We start from the raw sequence: 23,777 nt of genomic DNA on the forward strand, positions 1-23,777 counted from the left end.
CATAAAGCAGAGGGGCCAAGGGTGTGGCGCGGCACATGGAAGGCATGCATTCGTCTTTATCTGGGTCCTCTCTCTCCTTTCCTTTCCTCTGCTTTCTTATCTTTGTTTTTTCTATTTGTTCTATGAGTGATTGTAGTTCCTCTGAGTCTGTAGACACAGAGGTCTCTAGTTCGGCAAAATCAGGGTATAACCCCCCCCCTGCTCTCCTCCTTTTCGCTGTCTGCCCTTTCCGATCTTTCTTCCTGCAGCATTTCTAAGGCGGCCTGACCATTCTCTACCACCTCACTGCAACGCTGGTCCTCGAGACAGCCACTTATCAGTTTCCATATTGGTCTCACTCCGCTCTTAAGCGTTCCTTGTTCAGAGGCAAAATCTAGGCCCCTCCCTAGTTTCTCCCAAGAGCCCACTGTGAGGCTTCCGGAGACAGCGAACCATGGGGCAACGATGTCACATTCATTCAAAAATCTCTCTAAAGTACTCTTTTTTATTTTTAACTTTTTTGAGTGCAGTAGCTCATTGAGAGCCAAAAAAATTGGGTGCGAAGAAGAAGCGCCCATGTTTTAAACATTTAAAGCTGGTAAACAAACTTTTTACTTTCACTTTTGGCTACTCTATTGACTAGCCCTGGGTTCTCACTCTCTCTTTATCTACCGAGAAGAGCAAAAATCCCCCCCGCTCTTGTGGCGGATTCCCCTTTTACCTGGGAACTTACTCCCTGCTCTTGTGGCGGATTCCCCTTTTACCTGGGAACTTACTCCCCGCTCTTGTGGCGGATTCCCCTTTTACCTGGGGACTTACCCCCGCTTTTGTCGCGGATTCCCCTTTTACCTGGGGACTTACCGGTGCACCACCCTGACCGCAGAGAGTTCTGAGTCCTCATTGGGGTTATGGCTGAGTCCCCGTACGGGCCACCACGTGTCGCCTCGACCAGCAAGGAAGACGCGACACCGGACTCTTCTCTCTGCAGTTTATTCAGGACCCTTTTGTAATCTTCTGACCCCAACCCCGGGGAGAATTCCCCACAGACTTAGGTACCTGCTGGGTAGCCAACCCTGATACGCCACGTGGGAACCGCCAATAGGTTCAGGTGCGCGGAAGCAAGCCAGATTCTTTGCCTTAGCCATATAAGGAGTTGTTTACCACAGAGAGCACTCGCCATCGGGAAGGCGGACGGCGGAAGCCGGCACCATCTTCCAGGTGCGGCCTCTCGCAGCTCTCTACAGGTTTCGGCAGAGAGCAATTTACAATGTGCACTCGCTTGCATGCAGCAGGCGGCTGATGACACAGAAAGGGAGCATGAAGCTCTCACCAGCTGCCTGCAGGCCACAGATCAGTGCATGGCAGAGCTGGAGATGTCGGCTTCTGTGGTCACTGATCACAGAATGAGACTGAAATGTTCTTTGAACAGCTGCATGATGTGACCCTTCTGCTCAAGTAAAATGCCAGAAGCTTCGATGACCTGGAGCAAGTGAACTCAAAGTTACAGGAGAAGCTGGAAGTGCTCTGGACAACAGGAAGAAAGCAATCTGCAAGGTCCAACAAGCACTGGTAGGGCATGAGTTACTGAAGAGACTACTGGACAACGTGAGCTGACTGGTGAGCACAGCCAATCTCGAGAAAGACACCTTCACAGAAGACCTGAGCATTGAGAGGTCTACGTGGAAGGAGGAGGCCCAGCAGCTGACCCAGCGGGTGAACCAACTGACTGAGGAGAGGGAGCGAGGGGCGAGGCAGGTGTTTGGCCTAGAGAACAGGCTAGAGGAACCATGGCCCAGCTCAGGCCGAGTGGCAGTTGCAGGCCCAGGCCTACTGCACGCAGATGGAGTTGAAAAACCTGGAGGAATAACTTCACATCCCGGACCAGGAAAACCAGAGTCTCCATCTCCAGAATGTGGAGCAGCAGGAGCAATTGTGGAGACTGGAGGAGAAGGCCAAGGATTGGCAGGAGATCCCTGAGACACCATGATGTGCATATGTGTGTGATGGACAGCTGGAGGAACAGCTGGTCCTGCTGAGGGACGCTCTCCAGAGGGTGAGCGGTGAGAAGGAGGAGCTCACCAGCATCCTGGACACAGAGCAGCAGGTGAAGAAACACTAGCGGGAACATCTGGTCCACACAGAGGAGAAGATAGAGGAATGGAAAGAAGTGGCTGAGAAAGAAAGAAAGCCAAGAATCTCAGGACCAGCAGGTGCAGTCCCTGGCCCAGCTGCAGGAGCTCAGAGCCACCTGTGAGTGTCACATCACCTCCAATTAGCGGCTGAGCACCAAGAAGGAGGCCCTGCAGCAGCACCTAGAGAGGCAGACCCAACTCTTGGAGCAGCTGAAGCAAGTGCATGGCCTGACCAACTGGGGAGACCAGGTGGTGTCCCCAAAGTGGCAGGACACTCTCAAGTGCCTGAAAGCAATCAGACCACAGGAGGAGCGGCTGCAGGTCCAGCTGAGTTTCCTGGCTTTCCTTGGGGAAGGTGAAGTTGAAAACCCTGGAGAAGCACAAGGTGAGGAGTCAACTCCCCCCCACCCCACATGACCATTGCAGAGGATGGAGACATTCCCCAAACTGAGAGGGATGTGGATTTGTGAGCACTCTTAGTGGCTGAAATCCACAGGGGGAAACTCCTGCAGCAGGAGTGGCAGGCCCACTGTGGGTAACTGGTGCATCTGGCAGCTCAGTGCCAGAGAAAGCTCGAGCCACAGGCCCTCCATCCCATGAGCTGGCACCACAGCCTGTGTGAGGATGGGAAGCGGGACACGTGGGTGTCCGAGAAGAAAATCTACTTTGTCTATGACCTGCCTGATAAGATGGACTTCCATAGTCCAGCGGGTGATCTTCAACATAGATGCAGCCAGCTGTTGGCACACATCACACTGTTGAGGAGTCCCTCATGGCATGTAAAGAGCAGATGTTCATTCTGGCTGAGCTGTGACAGAAGAAACGTGAGCGTGTGTACCAGCTGTCCTAGGAAAAGATGGAGAAGAGGAGAGAGCTGCGGGAGCCACTGTCACTCCTCACAGGGGAAGACATGGACAACGGGCTCCAGATGCCAGCACAGGCTGCGCCTTCTGTCACTGCCACCTCTTTGAATGCCTCCAGGCTCCAGGGCAGGTGAAATGAGGGAGGAGCAGAAAGGTTTTGAAGAATTGCCACTTCAACACAGTGTGGAAACTGCCAGAGGAGAGATCGAGGTTCACAACCCCATAGAGGACTCCCCTACAAAGCACATCCTGCTGCAGCTACCCCACATCCAGATCCACCCACAGCTCATGGGCTCAGGTGAGGAGTGCTCCCTCCCTTTCTTCTTTAGACTGATGCAGATGATGACTATGTGACCTAATGACTCTCCAAAGCCTCAGCAGCAACCATAAGTAGGTGGCCAGTGGCCTTTCTCTCAGGCCTCCATCTTCTGGGTCTTGGGAAGGGTTAACTGTGGGTTGGGTAGGGCAAAGTCTGCTGGGAGGTGGTCCATATTCAAGGGGCATCTAATGGCCTATTGGTGGCCAGGGAAGAGGCCCATGTTATGCTTATCACAAAGAAAAAATCGTTTTCAAAGGGAAAACAAGCCTCCAATAAAGATTTGTTCTTCCAGTTCTGGGGCTTCAACTCTTTTCCTGGTCACTGTCCCGGAGCTCTTTCTCTCACGGCTAGCACTCTACTACTTGAGCCACAGGGCCCCTTCTTGTTTTCTGATGGTTCATCGATGATAAGAGTCTAACACACTTTCCTGCCCAGGCTGGCTTTGAACCGTGATCCTCCAGATCTCAGCTTCCAGAGTAGCTAGGATGACAGGCATGAGCCACCAGTGCCCAGCATTTGATACCTTTTGAAGGCATCTTGGCGAGTCTGTAAAAGGAGATCCAAAGGGCCTGGATAGACCTTGACCCAATCAAGGAGCTGAGATGGGGGAAGGCTGACCTTCTAGCCATTCTGTTCCCCAAAATTAAAGATGCCAGGTGGTGTTGGATGCATCAAACACCTAGGCCAATAGCCACCAGACTCAGTGGGGAAAAAGTAGAGAATACCCAAAGATTGCAGTGTAGAAATCTTTGATTTTGCATGCATGTGGAGTGTGTGTGTGTGTGTGTGTGTGTGTGTGTGTGTGTGTGTGTGTGTGTGTGTGTGTGTGTGTGTGTGTGTGTGTGTGTGTGTGAACTCAGGGCCTAGGCTCTATCCCTGAGTTTTCTTGCTCAAAGCTAGTGCTCTGCCACTTGAGCCACAGCCCCACTTGCTTTTCGATGGTTAATTGTAGGTAAGTCTCAAGGACTTTCCTGTCCAGGGTGGCTTCAAAGCATGATGCGGTCCCCAGGGAAACAAGAGAAAACACAACTCGATAAAATCCCTATGGTGGACAACTCCTGCCTCCTGGTGGCCAGACGTGGAACATATGTCCCTGTGCCATCGTGGGGGACTATTGTCCTCTAGAGTTCAATTTGGGGAAGAGACAGGGGCCAACCTGACTTTTGCTCACCCTGAGTGCTGATTCCAGAGCCGATCTGTTCCACCCTAGGCCAAGAGAGCTCCAGGAGGCCTTGCTTCCACGGGCACAAGAAGTGAGAAGTCAGCTCCAGGCCCAGCTAAGAGCCTTTGCCCATGGACACACCAACTTGGCCTTCCTGATCACCATAAGGCCTGTCAAAGAACAACCCAAAAAAACAAACCAAAATTGGAGCTGTGAATCAAAGTGGTAGAGCTCTAGCATTGAACCAAAGAGCTCAGAGACAGGGGCCCAAGCTTTGAATTCAAGACCCCCAGCTCACCTTCCCCCATAAAACACACATTAGCTAAATGTGAACTAGTAGGATTTGTGAAGTGTTTCTGAAGAATGATGATACTGAAGAAAGCACTCTAACTCTAATGACAGCTGAACTTGTGACATACAGGTATGTGCTGAGTGTTTCACAGGATGCTGTTTTCTGGTTTCTTCCCACATAGGGTGTTTTTTCTGAGTCTTCATAAACCATGCTGTTGTGCTGAGTCATCCCAAAGGGTGCTATGTTCTGAGTCCTTGAGAAGAGTGGGCTGTGCTGGGTTTTTCAAAGGGTGCTGTGTGCTGAGTCCATTACACAATGTACTTTATGCTGAGTCCTTCAAAAGTGCGGTGTGCTAATTCATCCCAAATGGTGCTATGTGATGACCCCTTGAGAAGGGAGGGACAGATGAGTTTTTCAATGGGTGCTGTGGGCCCAGTCCTTTACACAGGTACTTTTCCTGAGTGCTTCAAAGATGGCTATGTACTGAGTTATCCCAATGGGTGCAATGTGCTGCATCCTTGAGAAGAGAGGGATGAGGTGAGTGCTGTGTGCCGATTCCTGTAGACAGTGTGCTCTGTACTGTCTTTCAAATGGTGCTGTGCTGAGTTCTTCCACAAGGTGGTATGTGCTGAGTCCTTCAAAACTGTGCTATGTGCTGAGATTTTCAAAGGGTGCTGTGCACTGAGTGTTTTACCAAGGGTGGTATATACTCAGCCCTTCAAAGGATAGTGTGTATGGAGTCTTATCAGAGGGTGCTATGTGCTGAGTCCTGGGAAAGTGTGCTACGTGCTGAGTTTTTCAAAGTGTGCCATGCACTGAGTCCTATTCACTGCGTACTATGGACTCACTCCTTCAAAGGGTGCTGTGTGCTGAGTCATCCCAAAGGCTACTATATGCTAAGTCCTTCAAAGGGCACATTGTGCTGAGTCTTTTACTCAGGGTGCTTTGTGCTGGTTTTTGAAGTATGCTGTGTGCTGAGTCAGCCCAAAGGGTGCTATATTCTGAGTCCTTGAGAGGTAGTTTTCCCCAACAATCTTTCTAAATCTCTGTCTCTCAGTCTCTCAGTCTCTCAGTCTCTCTCTCTCTCTCTCAGTCTCTCAGTCTCTCTCTCTCTCTCTCTCTCTCTCTCTCTCTCTCTCTCTCTCTCTCTCTCTCTCTCTCTCTCTCTCTCTCTCTCACTGGGTCACTGTGCACATCCTTGATATGTAGAGTGGAGAGGCTTGGAGGAGAGTCTCCTCTAGTGGTGGGGCTGAGGGGAGATTCGATCCCCTGAGCAAGTGCTAGGATTGGCGGGGAGTGCTGAGCTGAGGTGAGGCTGTAATTCCCATGGCCTGGAAGCCTTAGGGCTCAGTTAGGGCTGCTCTTGTGGGCAAGGGTAGGGGTCGGAACCAAGGGGAAAAGGGGACTGGGCTGAGGGGAGGAGGAGGCAGGGCCCAGGGGCCTCACTGTGGAGGCAGCAGTGGCCAGGGTCTCGCAGGGGCAGGTGTGCATGCGCAGAGGGTGTGAGGCGGCCTGCGAGAGGAGTGGAGGTAGAGAGAGCAGAGAGGAGCGAGTTCAGGCACAAGGGGAAGTGGCTTCACATGCTCTGTTCGTGGATCAATAGAAAAATAGCCAAAACAAGAATAAAGGCAACAAATGTACAGCCAAGAAGAATATAGTTAGAATAAAGGTAGAGGCAATAAAGGTGCAGCCAAGTGTATAGGAAGTCTTGAACCAACACCCGCTTCCTGCAGGCATGCTTCCATGAGGCTTATGCTTTGTCTGGCATGATCTCTCACGCAGATTCAGCAGGAGGTATCATGGCATTTCTTCCTATTTTTTTTTAATTGAAGCTCATGAATGTCTTGGTGCACAGAAGAGACAAATCCAAAGATCATCCTGAAAATGACTCAAAATATAAGAATAAGAATTGAGAGAATTGATCTGACAATGGCAATTATAATTATTACATGAATCCAATCCAGAGGATTGAGGGCCTCCAAGTTATGCTTAAATAACTTTGCCAAAGATTGTAAATTTTTTACATCTAAATGAGCTTTACTAATTGATGTAATTTTGTCTTGTAAAGCCTCCATAACATGAGAGATATCTTTATCTCTCCAAATTCCTAACAAATGATTTTTGGTAGCATTCCAATTAAAAGAAAAGTTATATTTTAGAGCAGTAACACCGATATATTTAAAATTAGCATGACATTTAACAGAGTTGTGTTTTTAAATTTTGAACTTCCTGACCTATAGCCAGAACCACTTCCTCCAGAGCATTTATTTTCATTTCTAACTTTTTATCTATAATTTGTTGTTCTGCTAGGTCTAATGAAACATTTTTGCTTAAATCAGTAACAAAATGAGCATTGTTTACTTCATTTACTAAGGCTGCTGTAGAAATCGCTAAAGAGCTAATTATTGTTATTAAAGAACTTATTCCTAAAATCAAGGCCGTAACAAAGCGTTTTGGCTGCAACATAATATCCACAGTTTTCAGCATTCGTAAAGCAGAATTTTTAAACCAAGGGTCATTTTAAAGATCTACATGTAACATTACATATGAAGGTCTTTTTAAAATAAAAATTACAGAATATGTTTTATCCAGAGAAGAAGTAAGACAATTAGTAAAAATACAACCCTTACAGCTAATATAATAAGATTTTCCTTGATTAATAATGATTAAATTATCTAATTTTCCAGCTAAAATTTCCATAGGATAACTCACACATGCTCTTACCCCAATTGCAGTACTCTTAGTTTCTTTGGGCTTTTTCAGTAAAATCATGTTTGTTGCTGCAAAAAGTCTGAACAAATCCAGCTGAATGCTAGTTTTATTGTGAAAGGGAGAGTGACTCACCAAAATGGAAGCCACCCACCCTGGATGAGCCATCTTTTCAGGGGTTCCCCAGGCGTATCAGGAGCATAGCCATTAAACTTTCATGAATTATGTTTTAAGTAGGTGGCATAATCATAATCGGGGTTAGCAATGGAAAAATCAAAAATACTATCTGGTGCCCCATCAGGTTGTAAAAAAGAGGCCTTTTGAAATCCATGGCAGCTTTCAGAAAAATTGAGGTAGCAATAAATAAGTCCTCCTATTCCATTTTGTTACATTAATGACTCATGAGCTATGGGACCCTTACATTAGCAACCCCTTGCCATCTGTGTAGGTGTATTTAGTATCAGGAAAGACTGTGATTTTTAGAAAGCAAAAGAGATCAAGTATGGAAAAACAGCATAAGAGGAGATACATTTATCACACAGAGATTAAGAACTAGCCTAAGAGATTTAGAATGCTAAAGGCAATGAACAATAAGCCTGGTTGATAACTAGTTCTTCAATAACCAAAAATGGTTCCCTAAAATGATTTCTGGTATGAATTAGTTACTATCATTTGTTCCTTCCATCTAGAGTTATTCCTTCTCTTGTCCCAACTGATAATTTGCCTCTGCCTTTTTGGTGCCATGACTGACCAAAAAGATTTCCAAATCTCACTTAGACTATCCTCATTGTGATTAGCAGTGACCACTCAAAAGCCTGGAATCTTTGAATTTCCAGAAATAATCTTCACCTGACATCTAAGCACATTCCTAGCATTAATTGTTGTGACCTAATGAACAAAACTTTTTTTTTAACACAGTATCCTAATATAGGTAAAGTACATGAATTAGGGAGTATTGTCAGGTATTAGTATGGAAGGAGCAACATATATTCCAAGTATGGATTATTTATTTTGCATTTACTAACTAAATGTTTTTTTATGTTTTTTGGGTTTTTTTTTTGCCAGTCCTATAGTCCTGGGGATTAAACTCAGGGCTAGGGAATTATTCCTGGGCTTTTTCTTTCTCTCATGGCTAGCACTCTACCACTTGAGGCACAGCACCACTTCCAGTGTTTCTTTTTCTGTTTATGTGGTACTGAGGAATTGAACTCAGGTTTTCATGCATGGTAGGCAATCACCGTACCATGAAGCCACATTCCCAGAGTTCTAAATGACTTTCTTGAGATGGTATTATATTTTCATTCCATAACTATGTATCATAATTTTGGCCAGTTGCTAGAAAAGGACATAGAAAACAATACTAAGTCCAATAAGGCTGGATGGACAATAAGGCTGGATGGTCTAGCCAGGGCACAGAGGGGTTTACCTCATGGGGCTGGTTCAACAGGCTGAGTGAGACAGTTCCTGACCCACAGCCCACTTCCAGAATGAGAGGGCCACCTTAGGTTCCAGCCACATGGGGACACTGGGCCACCTCTTCAGCACCCATTCAACCAGTTCCTGTGAGAGAAAGAGAGAGAGAGAAAGAAAGCCAGAATTACAATTAAGCCGGGTGCCGGTGGTTCAGGACTATAATCCTAACTAAGAGGCTGAGATATGATGAACATGGTTCATAGCCAGCCCAGGCGGGAACGTCCATAAGACTCTTATATCCAAAGAACCACCAGAAAACTGGAAGTGGCACTGTGGCTCAAGTGGTAGAGTGCTAGTCTTGAGCTGAGGAGCTCAAAGACAGCACCCAGGCCCAGAGTTCAAGCCCCACGACTGACAAGAAGTGGACTTCCCACCACAAGAAGTGTACTGAATACCACTCATTCTCCTAGGGACCATGGCAGAGAAGTCAGGCTGAGCTTTCTGTCAACTGGAGGTCATGAGTTGGTCACCTATCTTCTCCGTGCCTCATTTTCCCCAGCTACAAAACTGAACACAGTGAAGGATCTCCTTCCTCATGGGAATAGGATAAGGATGAAAGAGAACCATGTTTTGTTTCATAATCCCGTACATGTCACACGACTAATAACAGGCCCCATCTGAGCCCTTTCCCAGTTATCTTCCTGTCATATGCTCCCAGAATTGCCAAGAACCATATCTGACAGCCGCTCCCTCTGTGCCAGGCCCTGCTCCAGAGATCCCCCTATATTGATCCCTTGTTTCCTCACAACTGTCCCAGGAGGAGACTGAGGTACAATGGTGGAGGCCCAACCCAGAGCTTTACGGCTGCTGTAAACTAAGTTTAGGACAATCATCTAAATGGATGACTGAGCATGGCGCTATATGTCTACCATCCCAACTAAGGAGGACTAGGCCTCGTGGCTCATGCCTGTCACAGATTGGAGGACCACGATCCAGCCCAGCCTGAGCACATATTGAGTGAGTCTCTATCTCGGAAATGCCCAAGACAGAAAGGCTTGGCTACCGTGGTAGAAGACCTGACTGGCAAGCCTAAGGCCTTGAGTTCAACCCTAATACACCAAAAAGAACGAGAGTCCTGGTGCCAGAGGATCATGCATATAATCCTAGCTACTCAGGAGGCTGAGATATGAAGATCACAGCAAAAGATTTAAAATAGGTTTGGCCTCACCCATCAGAAGTCAAGATGAGAAAACCCGGAATCTGATATATGCTGGTGCACTCCATACCAGCAGGGCTCACCTCCTTACTAAGTGCTGGCCATGCTCTCTGTCCCCCTTGGAAGCCAACCCCTGTGGGCCCCATACCCAGGTCCTCCCAAGCTCCAGCTGCCACCAACCAGGCCCAAAGGAGTAGAGAGCACGAAGGCACACAGTTCCCTTGGTCTTATAATTTAATGTTGCTGAGTCCCCTTCAAGCGTCTCACACTTCCAGGCCCCCAGACCTCAGCCACAAAGCCCATGCATCCCCAAAATGTATCAGGCACAAGTTACCAAAGGACCCAGCCACCTTATTACAACCCACTTCTACACACACACACACAAATCCAGACCAGTGACAGAAGACTCGTCCATGCAGCACCTGCAATTTTCCAAATGATCACTCACCTGAGCACAGTCAGGTTATACAAGGAGGAAGATGATATCTCTCTCTCCCTCTCTCTCTCATGCACACACACAGACACAGACACACACACACACACACACACACACACACATACACACGCACAAACAGACTCAGAGTAGTGCCTCTCCAGAGTTTGTTGGTTCCTCATCTGGGACAATGTACAAGCTAGTGCACGGAGCTTCCCTTGGAGGAATCAGGAGCTCCAACCCAAGGGGAGCACCACTCTAATGATGCAGCACCACCCTACCTATCCCTTTCTCCAGGGCCAGACCCTTGACTCCCCATTCACCAAAACCCTAGTCCAGGACGCTGGGTGAGGGAGTCCCGAGACAAGCGGCTCCTCAGAGCCAGGAGAGGAAACAAGCAGGGGGTCATGGTGACCCCAGAGGGGTGTCTGACCCCAGGTGGGGGTGGTGTTGGGGAAATGGATGGGGTCCTAAAGGCTACATACATGGACTTACTCCCTACTTCCAGCCTACATGCTTCTGGGCCACATGGCAGATTCTTGGGAAGGACAAGGAGACCAGATAGACTGGGAGCACCAGCAGAAGCTGGCAGAGCTGGGAAATGTGATCACTCTGTGAGAACTGTTGACAGTTGGGGGGAAGGGACAGGCTGGGTGTATGTGTATGTGAGTTTGGGGGGGTGTTCCTCCCAGATATTCACATTCTGCTCTGACCCCCAGCACTGTCACTTCCCTACTGGGCTCTTCTGGGACCCTCTCTTCAGGTGAAAGGGTGACTGAGCACAGAGGACAAGGGCTCACACAGCAAGAGAGACCTATTTTCTGCATCCAACACCCCCAGCCCTCAGAAAAAAGGAAAAGACCCAAGAAGGCAGGTGTGGAGGTGCTGCTCCCCACCTCTGACTAAAGCCACGAGGTTCCCACCAGGAAGAGGAAGGGTGTAGATACGTGGCTGTGTGGTTCCCACTGCTCCAAGCCAGGGTCTCTGTGGTGCCCCCTCCTCACCCATCCCTGCATTTCCCTGTTTCCTGGGACACTGGCAGCTAGGGATGGGCGTGGGATCCCCTGGTCAACACCCACTCCCACCCCCACCCCTGGGGCACATTTGTTGCAGCGCCCTGGTCAGACTGTAGGGCATAAGGGAGCCGGAGGTCCAGTCGGGAAGGGGGGGGGGAAATCGTATGGTGTGGGGGTCATAGGGTATGGGCCCAGGAGGAGGCCACTCACATGTGCTGCTGGGAGAAGCTGTTGGAGGCAGCTCCTGGTGGGTTCAAGCAGCGAAGGCAGTAGCATGGCAAATACTCAGGCCTGGAGCAGAGACAGGGGGGCCTTGACCAGGTCAGGGCCACAAGCCTGCCTGTGGTGTGTCATCACCTGAGGACTCCAAGAGGTACCATGGGTCCAAGCAAGCAGTGCTAGGTTTGAAATGCAGTGCCGCGGAATGCTGAAGGGGACCGGGGCATGGGCAGGTGTGTGGCAGGGCTGAGCAAGGCCTCTCCTCTTACAGCTTGAGTCTTGATGACCACTCAGCCACCTCTACCTTCCTCAACTGTTGGTAGTGGTGTCAACCAACAGAGTAATCCCAGTGCTATCAGGCAGCATGGAATGGGGTGTGACCACCATTCTTATATCCCATTGGTCAGAAAGAACCATGAAAGAATGGGAGTATGGCCGGAATCCAGTGATGTAGGCAGAATGGGCAGAGTGAAGATGACAGTGGCTCCCCAGCCCCTTTCCCAGGGAACTGTGTCTAATTCAGTTGGGGACAAGAGGGTGACCGGCTTTAGATCGTTGTGTATGTCTGTTTGTTGCCAGTCCTGGACCTTAAACTCAGGATCTGGGCATAGTCTGTAAGCTGCTTTTGCTCGAGACTAGCCCTCAACCTCTGGAGACACACAGCTCTACTTCTGACTTTGTTGGCATTGAAATTGGACAGGGGTCTCAAGGACTTTCCTGCCTACGGTGACTTTGACCATTGTCCTCCTATCACAGCCTTGTAAGTATCAAGGAGGACTGCTGAGAGCCACTGGTGCCTGCCTAATCATTGGTCTTGCTGATGTTCTGGCACAGACCTGTGAGTTCCCTCTCCTGGGGTTGAAGTGGTGGGAGCTGGAGCTCACAGTTGGAATCCTGGTCCTGCCACCTCCAAATGGCAGGGGAACCTAAGAAACTCATTCTTTTTTTTTTCTTTTTTTATTTATTTATTTTATTTTATTTTATTTGAGAACATACTGTACAGAGGGACTACAATTACATGGGCAGGATAATGCATACATTTCTTACCAAGCATTGCAGCCTCCTCCTTTGTTTACCCTTCACCTCCCTTCCCAGCCTCCCCCCTCCCCCTCCCAATTATACCCCCCTCCCCACCCCACACCAACATTGTAAAGTTGGTTTTGACATGACATTTTGTACTTCTCATTGTTGCAACAGGTCCACCTGAATCCTTAAATGACTTGTTTGCCCCCATCTCCTCCACATGTTATACTGACATCAAATATAGTGAAAGCGGGGGTTACACTGTGGGGGAGGGACATACAAAGCAACAAAGAAATAATCTTATAAATGCATTAGAAACACATGCATGAAAGAAACGAAAACATTAAAATACATATTTAAGGGTTCATTTTCCTAACATCACATTATCTGACCTTTTCCGTTTGACTCATACCTATACTAGATATTGCAAATAAGGGAAACCATGGGACCTATGCTTCTTTGGGCCTGGCTTACTTCACTTAATATAATTTTTTCCAAACCTTTCCATTTCCTAACAAATGGGGAAATGTCATTCTTTCTGATGGAGGCATAGAATTCCATTGTGTATATATACCACATTTTCTTGATCCATTCATCTACTGAGGGGCATCTGGGTTGGTTCCATATCTTAGCTATGGTAAATAATGCTGCAATAAACATAGTTGTGCTGGTAGCTTTAGTGTGGTCTTGTTTGTAAACATTTGGGTAAATGCCCAAAAGTGGGATTGCTGGATCATAAGGGAGATCTATGTGAAGTCTTTTGAGGAACCTCCATACTGCTTTCCAAAGTGGTTGAACAAGTTTACATTCCCACCAACAATGAAGTAAGGTTCCTTTCTGTCCACATCCCCTCCAGCATCTGTAAGAAACTCATTCTTATCCATAAGATTACCAATGGAATGTGATCAATGTCAAGACTGAATGAGTAGTTCTTGAATGATTCTAGGATCAAATTATACACAATTATAACCTAGGACACCGATCAATTTTAGTTAATACTTCATTAAACATTTAAATAATCACATTCATTAAATGGAGGCAGAACGAAATACCTAAGAATTGGACCTCACATAGGTGTATTTTTTTCTGCCAGGATTGGGATTTGAACTCATTGTCTGGATAACTCTGTTGCACTGTGTGGAAGGGGAAGCTTGCCTCCTTGAAGTCAGGAAATTCAAGTCTGTTCCTTAGGCCTGAAATTGATCCCCAGCACTAAAAAACATCCTATTAATGTACATTTTAAATATATGATTTATATTCATATACAAATGTTCACTCCATATTACACTCAGTATAGTTATTCATTTTTGTTTTTCTTGTATTGACCATTTATTTTATTGACTATTATGACACATAGAACATTGATTACATAGGATTATAGGTCTGCATATGTATTTCACTTTATACCTGACACCCAGGACTTTCACAGAAAAGGAAAAAAAAATGTGTCACCATCAGCTTCTTACTCCACAATTAATTGTTTGGGAGTGCTGACATCTGAACTCATGGCCTACAAGACCAAATTCATGAATGAGTGAGTGTCAACAAGCCATCCTGGAGAAAATTGAGCTGACAGGCAGTTTCCAGGACCTGAGATCGAGCCCCAGGGGTTGACAAAATATGAACAGATTGACATGCGGATGACAGTACACTAATAAATATATATGTTTATAGAGTGCCAGAGATGTCTATACATTATTCAGTTATATAGACTCATTCCTACAAATTCTGGGGTATTTATTATGCCTCCATGTAATTAATGTTATTGTTTTCATCCTTAATAAACTATTAATTAAATCAGTGTCCTGAAATAATTGCATTCCTGTAAATAATAGTATTCTTTTAATGTTTCATAAATATTAAATAAAATCAATCAGCTTCCTGAAATCATCTTGTCTAATTTTATAGAAGAATCATTCACGATCAACTCATTCAACCGTGACATTGATAACATTCCTATGGATGGGAACGAGACTCTTAGTATCTCCTGCCATTGGTAGGTGTCAGGACGGGGATTTGAAATCAGGGCCTATGTTGCCACGTAGTCCTATGGCTTCCCCGATAGTCCACCAGCCTTCAGCAATGGAAGGTAAAATACCCTGTGCAACAGTGTCATTCGGACCCAGGAGGGTCACCTCACAAAGGAAGAAAACATAAAAAGGCCATCTTGCCACATTTTTCCTGTGATTTTTTTTTCTCCTTCAAGGCCTAGGGATCTAGGATCCCAGGATCAGCTGTGGGTCCAGTGGCTGCACTTCAGCCTAGGGTGATCGAAGCTGAAGCAGAGTTGCCACGACCCGAGTTCAAGCCCCACTCTGGGAAAAAATAAAATAAAATAAATTTAGCTCCCTGGCTTGCAATTCCCACCATTTATTCTGCCAGGTTTTGGATTTGAACTCAGGGTCTGGGTAAATCTGCAGTGGATTTGAAGATAAGAACTTCAGGCTTGTTGACTAGGCCTGAATTCAAGCCCCAGCCTTTGAAAACATACTATTTATATAAAGATAGGCTTTGTACTTACCTATAGATGTTCAGTCCATACAAGTTTGGTGTGGTTTTTCCTTGTATTTATTGTTGTATTCATTTATTTACCATTGATTTTACTGTCTATGATGACACCCATTCCGTTTATTACATTAATTCTATCACATAGCATCTAGATTTGTAGACGTGTTCTCCATCATACCTGACACCCAGGACTCTCAGAGAAAAGGAAAACAAGTTTTACACTCAGCTTCTTACTCCATGATCCAATTGTTGGTAGTGCTGGAATCTGAACTCAGGCCCTAGCACGACTAATTGGCAAATAGGTCAATGTGAACACACCATCCTGTGAGCAACTAAGGAGGAAAGCCATTCCCAGGATATGACATTGATCCCCAGGGTGGGCCACAATAGTTATAAATTCATTGTTTAAACATAGGATCTATATTTACATATATGTGTGGACAGCATCTCGTGTTCGGTCTACTCCTTATCCATGGAGGTATTGTGTATTTTACTGCGTATGGTTACAGATATAACAGTGTTTACATGGATGACAACATATTGCCATGTCTATAGGGTTTCTTATGCATTCTCCATCCTAGTTGAGACCCAGGACATTCGCAAGACAGGAAAATATGTGAATTGATTGGCTTCTCACATCAGGATTCATATTTTGGCTGTGTTGGGGTTTGAACTCAGAGCCTAGCAGGCCCAATTGAGGAAAGGGTCAATGTGAGGACACAGGTCTGTGAGCAATGAAGGAGATAGGCCATTCCCAGGACCTGACATCGAGTGCCAGAGAGGGCCAGATAGTCATAAATTCATAATTTAAACATAGGATCTATATTTACATACATGTGTAGGCAGCATCTTGCATTCAGTGCACTTCTCCTTATTTTGTTCCTAATTCATGGAGGTACTGTGTATTTTATTGCTTATAGGTATAACTGTGCTGACATGGATGACAAGCTGTTCCCATGGTTATAGGGTTGCCTATGAATTCATTCTCCATCCTAGTTGAGACCCAGGACTTTCACAGGAGAGGAAAATATTTGCAATGACTGGATTCTGACATCAGGATGAAACTTTTGTCAGTACTGGGATGTGAATTCAGGTCTGGGTAGCTCTGTTGAATTGTGGTGGAAAGGGAAGCTCACCATCCTTCAAGACTAGAATGTCAGGCCAGGTCCCAGGCCTGATTTGAAGCCCCAGCAATGGACAAAATAATAAGCCCACCTTTTTTAAACATAAGATCTCTCTTTACCTACAGGTGTGTTATGCAACTTGCATTCGGTGTAGTTATTCTTTTTATTTTGTGTCTTATTCATGATTATTGAGTATGATGACAGATATAACTGTGATGACATGGATGACAACCTATCCCCATGTCTATAGAGCTGACTATATAGTATTCTCCATCTGTGCTGAGACCCATGACTTTCACAGGACAGGAAAACAGATGGATCAATTGGCTTCTCACATCAGGGTGAAGCTTTTGGCAGTACTGGGATTTGAACTCAAGGCTTAGCAGGCCCAATTGGTGAATGGGACATGGTGAGCACACCAGCCTGTGAGCTACTAAGGAGCTTTGCCGTTCCCAGGACCTGAGATCAAGCCCCCCAGGGTAGGGGCCAATATAGTCATAAATTCCCAATTTAAACAGAGGACCTCTATTTCCATACATGGGTGGGCAGTACCTTGCGTTCTGTATAGTCATTCTCATTATTTTACCTTATTCATTGATGTGGTGTGTATTTTCTTGAGTATAGAATGACAAATATAACTGTGTTGACCTGGATGACAACCTATTCACATAAGTAGAGAGTTGCCTACGCATTCTCCATCCTAGCTGAGACCTAGAACATGCACAGCACAGAAAAAAAAGGTGCAAAGACTGGCTTCTCACATCAGGGTGAATTTTTGGCAGTGCTGGGATTTGAACTTGGGGCCTAGGAGGCCCAACTGTCCAATGGGTCCACATGTGCACTCCAGCCTGTGATCCATGAAGGAACTAGGCAGTTCCCAGGAACTGAAATCGAGCCCCAGGGATGCCACAATAGACATCAATGCATCATTGAAACATGGGATGTACATTCACATCTGTGTGTGGACTGCATCGTTCATTTAGTGTAGTTATTCTCTCTATTTTGTATGCTATTCATGGATGTAGTGTGTATTTTCTTGTGTATATGATGACAGGTATAACTGTGCTGACATGGATGACAACCAATTTCCATGGCCACAGGGTGACTCATGCATTCTCCATTCTAGCTGAGACCCAGAACTTGCACAGGAAAGGAAAACAGGTGCAACGATTGGCTTCTGACATCAGGATGAGTCTTTTGGCAGTGCTGGGGTCTGAACTCAGGGCCTAGCAGGCCCAAGAGGTGAATGGTCCACGTGAGCACACCAGACTGTGAGCCACTAAGGAGCTAGGCCGTTCTCAGGACCTGAGATTGAGCCCCGAGGTGGAGGGTAGGGGGAGGGTGCACAGCAGTCATCCATTTATAAGCTGAAGATAGTATGCAAATAAGTACATATTTGTATAGAGTAGGAGAGATGGCCACCTATGATGGAATCGAATCTGCTGTGTGACTACCGATTCTTGGATCTTTCCTGACGCCTCCATTTCACAACTGATGATTATTGTCATGCTTCATCAAATCTTCATTGCAAATAAGCAATACCCCATGATTCTTGCCTGTCATTTCCTACTCCCATCACGCATGAACTACTGGTTCAAAGATGACATCAATCGCATTCCATGACTCTTCCTAGGTCCATAAACTAATATCTAGGGATCTCCCTCCATACCATTTTAATATGGTGGCTGAATTCAAGCCTCAGGCCTGGAAAACATACTCCTTATATGCATTTTAAAGATAGCACTTATACTTCCATACAGATGTTCAGTCCATATCGTGTTTGGTGTGGTAGGATTTATACTTCCATATAGATGTTCAGTCCATACTGTGTTTTGTGTGATTATTCATTTTATTTTTTGTTTTATTCATTTATTTACCATTTATTTTATTGACTCTGATGACACTTATACCATTTATTATATTGTTTATATTCTATCACAGAGTATCTAGATTTTTATATGTGTTCTCCATCATGCCTGAAACGCAGGGCTCTCCCAGAAAAGGAAAACATGTGTCACACTCAGCTTCTTAATTCAAGATTAAATTTTCACAGTGCTAGGATATGAACTCAGTGCCTAGCAGGCTCAATTCATGAATGGGTGAGTGTGAGCCTGGCAGCCTCTAGCCAATGAAGCTGTCAGGTGGTTCCCAGGTGTTCATAATGAGCCCCAGGTTTGGCCAAAACAGTGATACATGGATAGGCAGATGGTGATATACAAATAAATATATATTGGTAAAAAGTGCCAGAGCCGACTATGTATTATTGAATGACATCTACTACTTTCCTACGAACTCTTAGGTATTTATTGTATGTCCATTGAAGGAATATTATTCTTTTCATGCTTATTAAACTATTAATTAAGATCAATCAGAATCCTAGGATTCTTGCATCCAATTTTAGACTAAACCAATGCATGAACTACTTTTTCAATCAGTATTCCTATGCATAGGAACGAGTCTCTTGGGATCTCCGCCACTGGTAGGTAGGTGTCAGGACAGGGATTTGAACCTGGGGCCTATGTTGACAGGTGGGCCTATGGCTTACCTGATAGCCCGCCAGCCTTCAGCAATGGCAAGTCAGGTTCACTTTGCAGCTGTGTCATTCAGAACCAGTAGGGTCACCCTGCAAAGAAAAAAATTATAACCCCCCCCAACCCTCTGCAGCTCACTACTTTTGGTGCTGTTCCACTTTTTTTTTCTTCCTGCAAGCCCTCTTGGCTTGGGATCCCAGGATTGGCTTTGGGTCAAGACGCTGCAGCCCAGCCTAGGGATATCAAAGCTCAGGCAGTGTTGCCATGATCTGAGTTCAAAACCCGTGGTTGGCAAAAAAAGAACAAACAAACAAATAAATTATTTATTTATTTATTTAACTAAATTTAAAAAATAAAGCTTCCTGATTTGGAATTTCTGCTAGTTTTATTTTCTATCCTGGGATTTGAACTCAGGGTCTTGGTAAATCCATACCAATGTGAGGCAAGGTGCAGTCACCACTACTTTAGTTCAAACCCTGTGCCAAGCCAAAATTTAAAATTAAGTCACTGATCTTGGCAGGGGGAGGTAGTTGTGGAAATGGGAGGGAAGGGATAGTAGGGGGAAAACAAAGGAAGAGGCAACAATGCTCAATAGGAAATGTACTCATTACTTTGCTCATATAACTGTAACCCCCTGTACATCATTTTTACAATAAACTTCATACAAAAAATAAACAATTTAGTGCTCAGAGAAGGACTTTGGGGGTAAGGGAAAGATGTCTGAATAGCTGTACAAAATTCTACACTGCTTTTTTTTGAAATGTTCAGTATGGAACTGAATAAACATAAGTGCTTTCATCAAAAAAAATTGTCACTGTCTTGGAAATGGGGCCAGTATTTCTGCCATTGCTGGGATTTGATCTTACATTCCAGGTAACTCTTTTGCACCATGGGTAAAGGCAAAGCTTACAGTCCTTGAGGAAAACAAATTCAGGCTATAGTTCCCAAGGCCTGCAGTAAGGCCCTGCAATGGAAAAATATTTATGATATATACTTACATATGTATGTTTATTACATATTATTATTATTGTCATTGTTTTTTATTTTTATTTTATTCATTTATTCGTTGTTTAATGTATTTAGTATTATTACATACATACATAATATTTATTACATTTTGTACATCTATTATAAAATTATACACAATAATTTAGGACATTGAGTCATTTTTCATTAATACTTTTTTAAGTGTTGAAATATGATACATAATGAAATGGAGTCATTTGTCACAGTCATCACATGTTTACAATGTGTCCCCAGTATGAGCTTTGTCTTATTCATTTTTGGACAACTTCCTATAGGGATTTCTTTAGATGATTTATACTCAGAGGCTTTTTCTTGAGGATAGGCAAGTTGAGGGATAAAATAGTAAGAGTGAAGCTGGGAATGTGGCTTATAGGTAGAGAGCTTGCTCAGCATGCATGAATACCAAGGTTTAAATCCTCAGTGCCACATACTCAGAAAAAGCCAGAGTCTGTGGAATGGCTCAAGTGGTAGAGTGTTATCCTTGAGAAAAAGAAGCTCAGAGACAGTACCCCGGGACCTATGTTCAAGCCTCAGCACTGGCAAAAACAATAGGCCAGATGCCGGTGGCTCACACCTACAACCTTAGCTAATCAGGAGGCTGAGACCTCAAGACCACAGTTGAAAGACAGCCTAGCCAAGGAAAGCCTGTTAGACACTTACCTCCAATGAACCACCAAAAGACCCCACATGGAGCTGTGACTCAAGTGGTAGAGTGTTCACCTTGAGCTGAAGGGCTTAGGGATAGTGCCCAGGCTTGAGTTCGAGACACATATCTGGGAAAAAAAGTGAGGGTTAATCAAAATACTTTTCCTATTTGTTAATTATGAGAACATTTTCTGGAAAATGAATGCTGGTGTACATCATCAGAATTGGAGTCAGAGCTCAATGTTCAAGTATAGCAGATTCATATGCTCAGGCTCTCTGTCTTTAGCATTATAACCTTGCTTTCTACAGGGTTCTGAAAGATCCAATGTTGAAAAGGTTAATATGCTCCCCAAGCCCTTTATGATGAGCAGTTGACTTGTATTTTCAATGTCATTACAGTTCTGAACTTAGCAGAGCAACAGAAGCTCATGCTTGTCAACCTCGCTTAGCAGTCTGAGGTCTGAGGATCACAGGGTGAAGACAGCCAGGGCAGGAATGTCTATGAGGCTCTGACTTCCACTTCACCACAGACAAAGCAGAAAGGGACTCATGTGGCAGAGCGCTAGCCTTAAGCCAAAGGAGCCCAGGGACAGAGCCTAGATCCACAATTCAAGCCCAAAGACCTGCAAGACATTTAAAGCAAAGGACAGAAAAAGAAGGAAAAAGCCAGTAACTCCCTTTGGGTTTGATCAATCTATTTCTGTCTTGGAAGCTCCTGAGGAGCTAGCAGGACAAGGACCAAAGAAGGACATGGACTAGGAGAGCAGGCCGAGTTCAAGGTTCAAGTGTAGCAGATCCATCTGCCCAGCCACTCACGTGAAGATTGTAATCATCTTGTGTCCTCCAGTGGGCTTCCGAAAGATCACATGTTCAAGAATTCCTGGGTTTCCCTTGGTGATGAGAAGTTACTTGCATTCTAAATGTTCTTAGAGTTCTCAAGCTATAAAAGCAGGAAAGAAACATCATTGACCCATCCTGCTAGCAGGAAGAACTCCAATGTAACACTTTATTTGAAGGACAGGAAACAGTTTCAAAAAAACAGGCTAGGTGCAGAGACCTAGGCCTGCAGGATTAGAAGGCAGAATGTATACACTCAACAGGGAAGTGAGCTGCAAAACCACTTCATTCATTCCAGGCACAGCCAGCAATGGGGGGAAACCTGAAATATTTGTTAGAGTCACACCAGGGTCAGGCTTTTCTCAGCCTCTTCAAACAATGACTAATTATCCTTCCTCCTTCAGGTGAAGGGAGCCTCAGGCTATCTTTAGGTTACCAATAGAGAGCCAGTTTAGTAGGGGAGAGGGGAGGAACAGAGAAGAAAAATACTGCTTTTTGGTCTTAGGGAGTAAGGTTCTTGACTCTCTATCTGTCAGATTTAAAGGCCCTTCTACCTCTGCCAGTCCATTCTCCTTCCTTCATTCTCCACATCATTAATGTACATCCCCAGTCCAAAGAGAGGCAGGGCCCTTTCTCTTCTGCCTCCAAGCATGTGAGCTAAAACTTGGCTCTGCCCTCTTGACTCTCGGGCCCTCCACTGCCTGAGAAGTGGGAGAGAGACAGTCTTCCTGCTCTGTGGTTATGTGAAGGCGATGCTGGTTTCCTGGCATACTGCAGAAGGCCTCATGGTGGGGAAGTGTTCCCTTCTTTCCTACTGACATCCAAGACCAGATTCACCTATCATCTGTCTATCTATCTATCTGTCTCTCTTTCTCTCTCTCTCTCTCTCTCTCTCTCTCTCTCTCTCTCTCTCTCTCTCTCTGTCTCTGTCTCTGTCTATCTATCATCTATCTATCTATCTATCTATCTATCTATCTATCTATCTATCTATCTATCTATCTATCTATCTATCTATCTATCTATCTATCTATCTGTCTGTCTGTCTGTCTGTCTGTCTGTCTGTCTGTCTGTCTGTCTGTCTGTCTGTCTGTCTGTCTGTCTGTCTGTCTGTCTGTCTGTCTATGTATCTGTCTGTCTGTCTACCTACCTACCTACCTGGTATCTCTTTGGCAGTTCTTGGGCCGAACTCAAGGCCTGGGCACTGTCTCTAGCACTCTGCTACTTGAGTCACAGCACCAATTCTGGCTTTTTCTGTGTATATGCTACTGAGGAATCAAATCCAGGGCTTCTTGCATGCTGGGCAAACACTCTCTCACTAATCCACATTCCCAGCCCCCTCATCTTTTTCTTAATGGTAGTTTTTACATAAGTATGCTACCATTTTTCGTCCCCAAGTTAATTTTTCTGAATGGCTGTAATAACTATGAACCCTGATCTTCTCTTCCCCTGCCTGATTTGTGACTGTTCCTGTGTTGGCCTCATAATAAAATGTAAATAAAGGCTGCTGAGAGCTTAAGTGTGCATCATATAAGGATGCAGGCGGGGAGCCCCGGAAGAGAAAAGTGATGTGGGCCTGAAATGAAGAGAATGCTGCAGTATGCGCAATGAGCATATCTGAAAAATAAATCAGTAAGTAAAAGCAGAAGCATTGCATAGGGTCTGTTTGCACTCAGGGAAGTAATATACACACATAAGTTGGTAGGAGGACACTGATACATAACTTGGCCTTCTCTTGTGGGCATCCCAGGGCTTAAACACAGGGCCCAATGCATTCCTGAGCTGTTTTGCTCAAGGCTGAGGCTCTACCACCGCCACAGCTCCACTTCCAGCCATCAGGTTGATAATTGAACATAAGCGCATCCCAGGCTTTACTGCCTGCTCTGGACAGTATCTCCTGCTTGGCTTTATCTCTCAAAGCTGGAGCTCTACCCTCTGGGCCACTGCTCCACTTCGGTTTTTCTGGTGGTTTATTGGAGATAAGAGGCTCACAGACTTTCCTGCTCAGGCTGGCTTTGAATGGTGATCTCCTGAGGAGGATTAAGCGGCTTTCCTTAGGGATTCACTGAGAAGCCGCTCCACACAAACCTTTAGTCTAAATCTCAAGAGGTTCTAGAGAAAAACAGAAACAGGAAGATGCTTCTAGTGTGTTCTAGATACTTAAGGGTGTAGACAAAAAAAATTCATAATTTTATAGACAAAAGGAGCAATGCAGACAGTATGAAAATCGCTCAAGTTTTCAGTCCTCTCGTCCTGAGACAGTAAGTTCACTGCAGCTCAATGCTAAGTGACTGAACTGGCATGGCCTGTGGACATTTGCTCCAAAATCCTGG

At 45.3% G+C, this 23,777-nt stretch overlaps 1 pseudogene; it reads left to right on the forward strand.

The window, feature by feature from the left end:
- The first annotated feature begins 1,262 nt into the window (after nt 1–1,262).
- The window catches only part of LOC138834981 (tubulin beta-2 chain-like), a 45,407-nt pseudogene continuing 22,892 nt past the window's right edge, over nt 1,263–23,777 (forward strand).

This window comes from Dipodomys merriami, unplaced genomic scaffold, assembly GCF_024711535.1.
Source record: "Dipodomys merriami isolate MVZ:Mamm:240054 unplaced genomic scaffold, mDipMer1.0.p SCAF_220, whole genome shotgun sequence".
In the NCBI taxonomy this organism is placed as follows: Eukaryota; Metazoa; Chordata; class Mammalia; order Rodentia; family Heteromyidae; genus Dipodomys; species Dipodomys merriami.